General features: G+C 38.2%; 1 non-coding gene across 1 annotated transcript; it reads left to right on the top strand.

Annotated features, from left to right (window-relative positions):
• Nucleotides 1-8,101: 8,101 nt before the first annotated feature.
• Nucleotides 8,102-8,201, top strand: LOC145007650 (U6 spliceosomal RNA). Its single transcript, XR_013663024.1, has one exon. It is a non-coding gene; the product is annotated as a U6 spliceosomal RNA (small nuclear RNA).
• The last annotated feature ends 494 nt before the right edge of the window (nt 8,202-8,695 follow it).

Below are 8,695 nucleotides of genomic sequence, written 5' to 3'. Positions count from 1 at the left end.
GTAGAGAAAGTATCGGTGCTTCACATAACTTCTTCTTTAGCTTCTCGAACGCCTCATCGTGTTTCTCACTCCATGTATACGTAGCTCCTTTATGGGTCAAAGCTGTTAATGGAGCAGCTATCGAAGAAAAGCCTTGGATAAATCGTCGGTAATATCCGGCTAATCCTAGAAAGCTTCGAATCTCCGTGGGATTCTTCGGACGTTCCCACTTCATTACAGCCTCGATCTTGGCGGGGTCAACCATTATTCCTTCCTGGTTAACAACATGACCCAAGAATTGGACTTCCCGTATCCAAAAGTCGCATTTGGAGAACTTTGCAAAAAGCTTCTCCTTCTTTAACACCTCCAACACTTCTCGTAGATGCTTGCCATGCTCCTCCTGGCTTTTCGAGTAAATGAGAATGTCGTCGATGAACACTATCACAGATTTATCGAGGAATGGTTTACAAACCCTATTCATCAAATCCATGAATGCTGCGGGAGCATTGGTTAGTCCGAATGACATAACCAAGAACTCGTAGTGTCCATATCTTGTTCTGAATGCAGTCTTCTCAATATCCTGCTCTCTCACCTTCAGCTGATGATATCCTGACCTAAGATCGATCTTTGAGAAGTAGCTCGAACCTTGCAGTTGATCGAATAGATCATCAATCCTTGGCAATGGATACTTGTTCTTCACCGTTGCCTTATTCAGCTCTCGGTAGTCTATGCACATCCTCATGCTTCCATTCTTCTTCTTCACGAATAACACCGGAGCTCCCCAGGGTGATGAACTAGGTCGAATGAAACCGCTGTCCAACAGCTCCTGAAGTTGCGTCATGAGCTCCTTCATCTCCGTCGGTGCTAATCGGTAAGGTGCCTTTGCTATCGGTGTTGTTCCTGGTAATAAGTCTATACGAAACTCTACTTGCCTATCAGGTGGTAATCCGGGAAGATCTTCGGGAAAGACTTCCGGATAATCGCACACAACCGGTATATTCTGCACCTCTTTCTTTTCCTTCTTAGCATCGATTACGAATGCCAAGTATGATGCACATCCTTTGGACAAACATTTCCTGGCTTTCATCAGGGAGATGATTCCAGAATTTACTCTGCGTTTGTCCCCGTACACCATAAATGATTCCTTTCCGGGTGGGTTTATCCTAACTATCTTCTTTCGGCATAATATCTCGGCATCGTTGGCGCTAAGCCAATCCATACCCAAAACGATGTCGAAACCGTTTAACTCTATGGGTAATAGTTCCTCATGGAATTCGTTTCCGTTTAGGTCAATGACGATGTTCCTAATACGATTACTAACAGGTACGAATTTGCCACTGGCAACTTCTACAATCAGGGCATTATCTAGTTTTTCTACAGGTAATGCTAATTTCGCACTAAATTTATGCAACACAAAGGAGTAATTGGCTCCGGAATCAAATAGTATATTTGCAGGCAAACCATTTACAAGAAAGGTACCTGAAGCGACGTCTGCTGCCTCCTTCGCAGCCTCGAGCGTCATCTGAAAGGCACTCGCCTTTAGCTTTGGTGGTATGTTGGGCCTTCCCGCATCTTTCTTCCTTGGGCAATCCTTAGCAATATGCCCTTCTTCACGACACTCGTAGGACACCTTCTTGTTGGTGGAGCACTCATTGGCATAGTGCCCTATTTTCCCACACTTGTAGCAGGTTACTTCATCGCCACATCTTCCCGAGTGCTTCTTCTTGCACTTCTCGCACCATTTAAATTCGTTTCCTCCCCCGAATTTTTTTGAACCGAACTTGCTCTTCTTTTTGTTGGGTTTAGCAGACCCTTCAAATTTCCTCTTCTCGCCAACCTCGATTTTGCTGGCAGCTCTTCCCTTAATCATGTCCTCCACAGACTTGGCAGCCCAGATAGCTGCCTCCAAAGTAGGTGCCTGACGTACTGGCACCGCGTATTCCCATGGAAGTCCCTTTGCGTACTTATCAATTTTCGTCAGCTCATCCGGAACAAGACGCAAGGCAAACTCCATCTTTTCTGTGAAGTTGTTCGTGTATTCATCGATTGACATGCTTCCCTTCTTCAGGGTTAGAAACTGGTTCTCTAACTCTAGCAGGTTTTGAGCCGAGCAGTATTTTCTTTTGAATTGCACCAGAAATTCTGCCCATGTCAGTTGCAGGGGCTTGTTGGGGCTTAAAGTCTTCCCCAAGGTATTCCACCAACGTACAGCGCCTCCTCGAAACTGACGTACTGCAAATGTGGTTTGTAGCTTTCCTCTGCAACCGCACGTCATGAAAGCTAACTCCATCTCCGAGATCCAATCCATGACCCCGATTGGATCCTCTTTTCCCGTGAAAGTTGATGGCTTGCAAGTCAGAAAATCCTTGTACTTGCATCCATTCCTCTCGACTTCGTCACCTTGGTTGTTTTGTTAAACTATTGGTGGGTTGGCTTGACCAACGGTTCCACTGTAGTCTCCTTCCTCAGTCTGCCCTTCGTTCAACTCGGGCTGTTCGATTTGAATAGTTGCTTCCTCTCGATTTTGCTGGAGCAAACGCCTGGTTTCCTCCATTTGACGATCCAACATTGCCTGGATCATCGCTTGCACTCCGGCCATCGTTATTGGTCCGGCAACGGCTTCCACAACTGGTATTTGCTCGATCACGGGGGGTTGGTGTCCGTTTCCATTTGCGTTTACGTTTCCGCTACGGGTCCTTACCATCTTGATCTATACACCGAATAAGGTGAATTCAGATCTTTATTTAGGAGAGATGTTTTAAATCGTCCTTATCACTCCGAAACGTTTACATGCTAGTTCTAATAGCGTAGTCGTACGTTTAGAATCCTAAACACATAAGGTTTCCAGATCCGGTTGGCAACAGACCATAGATCCGGACAAAATAACAGCATATCATGCATAAAGCATTTAGCACATAAAAGCATTCTAGGCACAATTCCTAAAATAAACTAGTGCTCACACCTCACAATCATCGCTTAGCATTCTATGTTTAAGTCTAGAAATCCTACAAATTCCTAGTTCGCTTAAACTAATGCTCTGATACCAACTGTGACATCCCCAAAATCACGGCCAGAAAAGACCGGTTTGTTTATGCTTTGTTTAAAAATCAGAGTAGCATTTTAAATAAAAGTGTTGCGGAATTTGTCCCAAAACAATAATATGATAAAGATTTATCAAAAGCATTTCCATAGAAATGTATTTCATTAAAAGACTCGGGATATCATGTTCGTACAGATCAAAAGCATAAACAGTACAATACAAGCCTTACTACATTATTTCATATCTACAGGCCTATATCCGTAATCCCTCGTCCAAACATCATATATATGCTCAAGCGCCACTACCTGTAATACATAAAACTGAGTGGGTCAGGCTTGGGAGCCTGGTGAGCACATAGGGTTTTCAACCCACAATAAATAGTTTATTAATTTCATCAATCAACAATAACCCGATTACCCGTTCCCGTTATCCTCACTTTACGTCCCTAAACACCTATCATAAGGGACCTAGCCTAAGGATCATCATCGGGACGGACACTGCTACTAAGGGGATTCCTCAGCAATAAATGTCCTAATAGGCAACCATGTGGGGGATGGAGTACATCTGGTGAGCACACAGTTCAAATAAACACCTACAGGTTGCGAGCCTGCTAGTGTTCCACTGGACTGTCTAGAATAGTTCGTGGTCGTCATCTATACTCCGCTAGATGACTGGATCATCAATAACATCTATAACGAGGCCTCTCATTATTTTATTTTGTCACACAGCAACTATTACATCTACCCATGTTTTACCCAACACATTTTGTAGATATAAAATACATATACAGTTTAAATCTTTGAAAACATGTATAAAACGTTCATCCAACATAGATAGCAAGTATTCAGATAATATGCACAAATAGCACGTAATTTATATTAAATACTTCATATCTATGTGTAAGTTGAAAGTAAATATGCACTCACCTGAAAAGGTGGTGATTCCGAACTCAAACAGCGCTTCGCTTCTTAAAAAGAATTTTCTTCGACGAAACCTAGTATTATTACCACTAGAGTTTAGTTTATTATTCGTCGAGACTAATTAATAGTCTAGCTATTATTATTATTATTATATAAGCGTCACAAAAATACTTATATAACCCATAATAATAGCCCAAGTATTTATTATAAGTTCCTAATAACGTTACTATAATTAAATAAAAGCTATATTAAAAATAGCGTAGGCGTAGCTCACTTACAGCGGGTTTTATAGAAAACCGGGCTTTGCTTGGAGCAGCGTTCCCGAGCCGAAAAGCTCTTCTTCTCGGAGCCTTCGAGCACTCCGGGGCTTCCGCCTCGTGCTAGGGAGGTTCCCTAGGCTTTTCGGGGGATTTCGGGGCTAGAGAGAGGTTCTAGAGAGAGAGAGAGAGAGAGTAAAGAGAAGAAAGAATGGGAAAGGTGTGAAGAAAATGAGGGTGGGAGAGGTGGTATTTATAGGGTGAAATGTGGCTGAACTTGGTGCCACATGTCACCATCTGGTGGCAAGCCTTGGGGAGAAAGCAATAGCCAAGATTGTGCCACATCACCCATTTTCGCACAGCACACTTCTGACTTCTAAAATTCATAACTTTCACATACGACCTCCGTTTTTGACGTTCTTTATATCCACGCGTAGGTAATAATAAGATCTACAACTTTCATTTTAACACCGTCAGCTAATTCTCGACCGATCTTAAACTTAACAGTACAAGGAGATTATACTGTTAAACGTCTGCGTAAAATTAATAACTTCTACATACGGACTCTGTTTTTGTCTGTCTTTTTATCGTTGATTTCCTATTAATGAGATCTTCAACTCTCATTTACATTGCGTAAGCCAAAAACCGCTCGAACTAAAATTCGAGTTTCAGGCCGTGCACTGCTAAGCCGAATCTTAGAAAAATCATAACTTCTTCATACGAAGTCAGATTTGGGCGTTCTTTTTATCGATGTTCTTAGTTTAACATATTCTATGACTTTTGTTTAGATTGATAAGGCTAAAAAGTCTTCTATCGTAAATTCACTATTTACGTCTCCCGGTGCCGTGCCGGTTTTGCCGTAAAACTTCGGCGGGCCATAACTTCTTCGTTATAGCTCGGATTTCGGCATTCTTTATATGTACGGAAACCTTGAGACGTATTCTACAACTTTATGTAGAGATATCGGGATTATCTCACACTTTAATTTTGACGCTCATTTTTATTCTTTATTAATTATACATTTATAATTAAATAATAAACACATAAACACACATAATTCACATAATACTCAAATATTTTATATTTATTACTTCAAAAAGAGTTACAATAGTTGACCTAGACTATTACATTGACAAAAATGCTTAGCCCTGAAAACCCGGGCGTTACATGTTTTCACAACAGTGGGTACAAAAATCAATTCGATTTCAAGACTACATATGAGTATTGTTATTTTAACCATTGAACCAGATTATATGGCTTTATCTAAAGCTAGTAAGGAGTTTATTTGGTTAAAGTACTTCCTTTAAAAGTTGGGGTTGAATCATGAATATTGTATGTTACACTATGTTAAAAGGAGTGCAGTTCACCTTGCAAAAAATATGGTATTTCACAGCATGCCGAAACACATTAAGATGGTCTACCACTTTATTAATGAATTGATCTCCTAAGGTACGCTCAACTTGCAAAAGATCCTTGGTGCAAAGAATGATGCAGATATGGTCACCAAGGTAGTTAAAATTGAGAATTTTAGGCTATGTATAGTACCCAATATTCGTCCGCAAATTTATGTTGAAGGCACAAACTATAGGCGATTTAGGGTTACATTTGAGATATCATCAAGATTTGTCGATTAGCCTCTAAGTGGGAGATTGTTGAGATGTGGAGTCTAACCTAAAAAGTGAATATGAAGGTGCTATAACAACTATGGTTTAGAGCAAAGCACATAAATTCAATATTGAAGTTCCATTCTAGAGTTGTCCGAAGAAGTGCAGTCTTGGCCAAAGGTTACGAAGTGTAGATCACAGTGTTCAAAGCGTCTAAAGAGTGATCTTCTATTGAGCTGTCTGGAGAGTCCTTTTCTACGGAGTCGCTAGAAGTTTCGGTTCGAAGTGACAATGAAGCAGTTCTATTCAAAGGTGACTTTGCTACCTTGGAGAACAAGTTTAACTTATGAAAGTATGTCATAGGCCTATTAGTCTAACTCATAATTTTGGATCAACGACACTATAAATACATCTCATTTATTGTAACTCTAGATATTATCAAAACATAATGTGAGTATGAGCCGACATTGTGGTGCAATAAATACTTAGATTTTATATAACATTCATCAATCAATAAAATAATCTCTTTAATTGCATGTGGACCTAGTTTGAACCATGCTAAATCTTTTTGTATTATTGTTTAATCTTTTGAGCGTCATCACCCACACTTCGGTCTTAAGTTTATCGTGTTTGGATCTTAATACCCAACAACAACTACTCAACCACACCACATTAGTTTGAAAAAGACCCCATATTGCCTACATGGAGCGGTGTTCCCGCTCGGCGCCAGATGGCCATCTCGCCATGTCGTCCCGTGTTCCACTCGGCACCGGATGACCACCTCAACCATATCCCCCCCCCCCCCTCCCCCTCCACTCTTCTAAAAACCTGCAGATACTCCCGTCGCTTACTTATTTTGGGATAAAATTTAACATTCTTAACTTCCAGTTATCATCAAGAAAATGAAGAATGAGAAATAAAATCTTGATTGACTGTATAGAAATCTATATGCGTATAGTTTATCATATCCCACCAATGTTTTCTTTAAGCAGAAAACGTACATTTTTTTTCATTCAATATTGCAATAATTTGTTATAATCTGTGGCCGTGATTGTTTAGTTTTGAACAGAATAAAAAATAGTGGTTGAAAAAAAAAACAAAAACAAAACTCATGTAATTTTAAAAAATAAACTTATCCCTCAACGAACATAAAAGAAATATCATCTATGATTACAAGGGCACGCTATTTCTTTTAAATTTAAAAATTACTATTGGTGAAATTTTCATACAATCATCGTGATTTGTTCGAAATAATAATAAGTTTTAAGAAATATATATATAAATATTGTTTATATAGTAAAATATTTTATGTTTTAAACAAAATCCAAATAAACGTCATGTAAGCAAAATATGGTTGAACAAAATTTGTCGTCTAGACTACCACATTGACGTTATATCACCAATGTTATAAATTTATCCGGTCACACTTGTTAAATTGCTAATACATACAAAAAAAATATTGTATGATAGTTTGTTACTATTTTGGAACACTAACTCATTAAAAATATATAGAAGATTGCTTTAATTCAAGCAATTCTAGTAGAAAAAAGATTTTTTTTTTTTCATAATATCATAATATCTGCAACTGTTGTGCTAGTCTTTTTATGTGACTAAAAGATTAAAATGATATGAAACCATTGATCTTCTATGAGATGCTTTACATTTCCCTTCTTTCTCATCTTCTCAACATCTTTTTGCCTTTAATATCCTTTGTCCACTAACTCGCGCGATTATTTCTTCATCTGACTTCTTGTGATTGAGACATATAACAACAATATTTAGAAACAAATAATAGAAACATTAATTAATTCAATTTGGGCGATGTAAAAAAAAAAATAGAAAGTGTATGGTCCGTTAATCAAAGCATACATTAGGGGGAAATCGACAAGGAACACTCCAACATGGCAAAATAAAGGTTTGGATAGTATATAGGGATAATGACTTAAGAGGATAATAAGGTTTTCAGTCTGTCCGTATTAGGTCGCTAAGGTTTTTTTTGTGCGTATTAGACAAATATGGTTGTTATTACCGTTTAGAAATAGCCCTTTTACCTGTTTTAACGGGTAAAAAAGATTATTTCTAAACAGTAATAACAACCATATTGGTCTAATGCGCACAAAAAAAACCTTAGTGACCTAATACGGACAAACTGGAAACCTTATTACTCTCCTAAGTCATTAACCTTAATTTTAAAGACATTGAGAATATATGACCATCAACAGTAAACTACTTCATTTAGAACTCGCATCATCCCATATAACATGCTATTTCTCTTTATGGCGAAGCTCTTCATCTATAATCGTCCCTTTGGGGACATCCGATAAAATTGGAACAATACAGAGAAGATTAGCATGGCCCCTGCGCAAGGATGACACACACAAATCGAGAAATAATTTTTTTTAACCCTTCATCATCTTCTCTGGAACCCTAATTCCCTTTTCAAATGCTAATAGAATTCAATTGCAATTCTTACGCTTCAGTAGTTCATCTACTGAAGTCATGATCAGACAACATGTGGATTCTATGGTCAGATTGATTTTCTTGTTAATGTCTTCAATCATTTGTCGCAAGTAAGGGTGATTTTTTTTCTATAAAGTCACATTTAAGTTTTTTACTTTTCCTATCATTAAGTTTCATGCTTTATAAACTTCCGTTTATGTGTTGTATATAGTATGTATGTATTTGTATATGTGCTGATTTTTTTATTCATTTTGCAACTTCAGTTTCTTAGTTCATGTTGTGGTTTTGCTTTTTATAAAATAATTAATAATATATATCCTCTACAAGTCCATGTTGGTTTTACATTTCCATTTGTTATCAAATGTAGACATTGATGGGAGGTATCAAAGTGAGATTGTTTTTGTACATATGGATGTGTTCATGTAAACATTTAAA

This window comes from Lactuca saligna, chromosome 7 (assembly GCF_052625555.1).
Source record: "Lactuca saligna cultivar CGN05327 chromosome 7, ASM5262555v1, whole genome shotgun sequence".
Classification (NCBI taxonomy): domain Eukaryota; kingdom Viridiplantae; phylum Streptophyta; class Magnoliopsida; order Asterales; family Asteraceae; genus Lactuca; species Lactuca saligna.
This window is presented reverse-complemented; position numbering and strand designations above follow the sequence as displayed.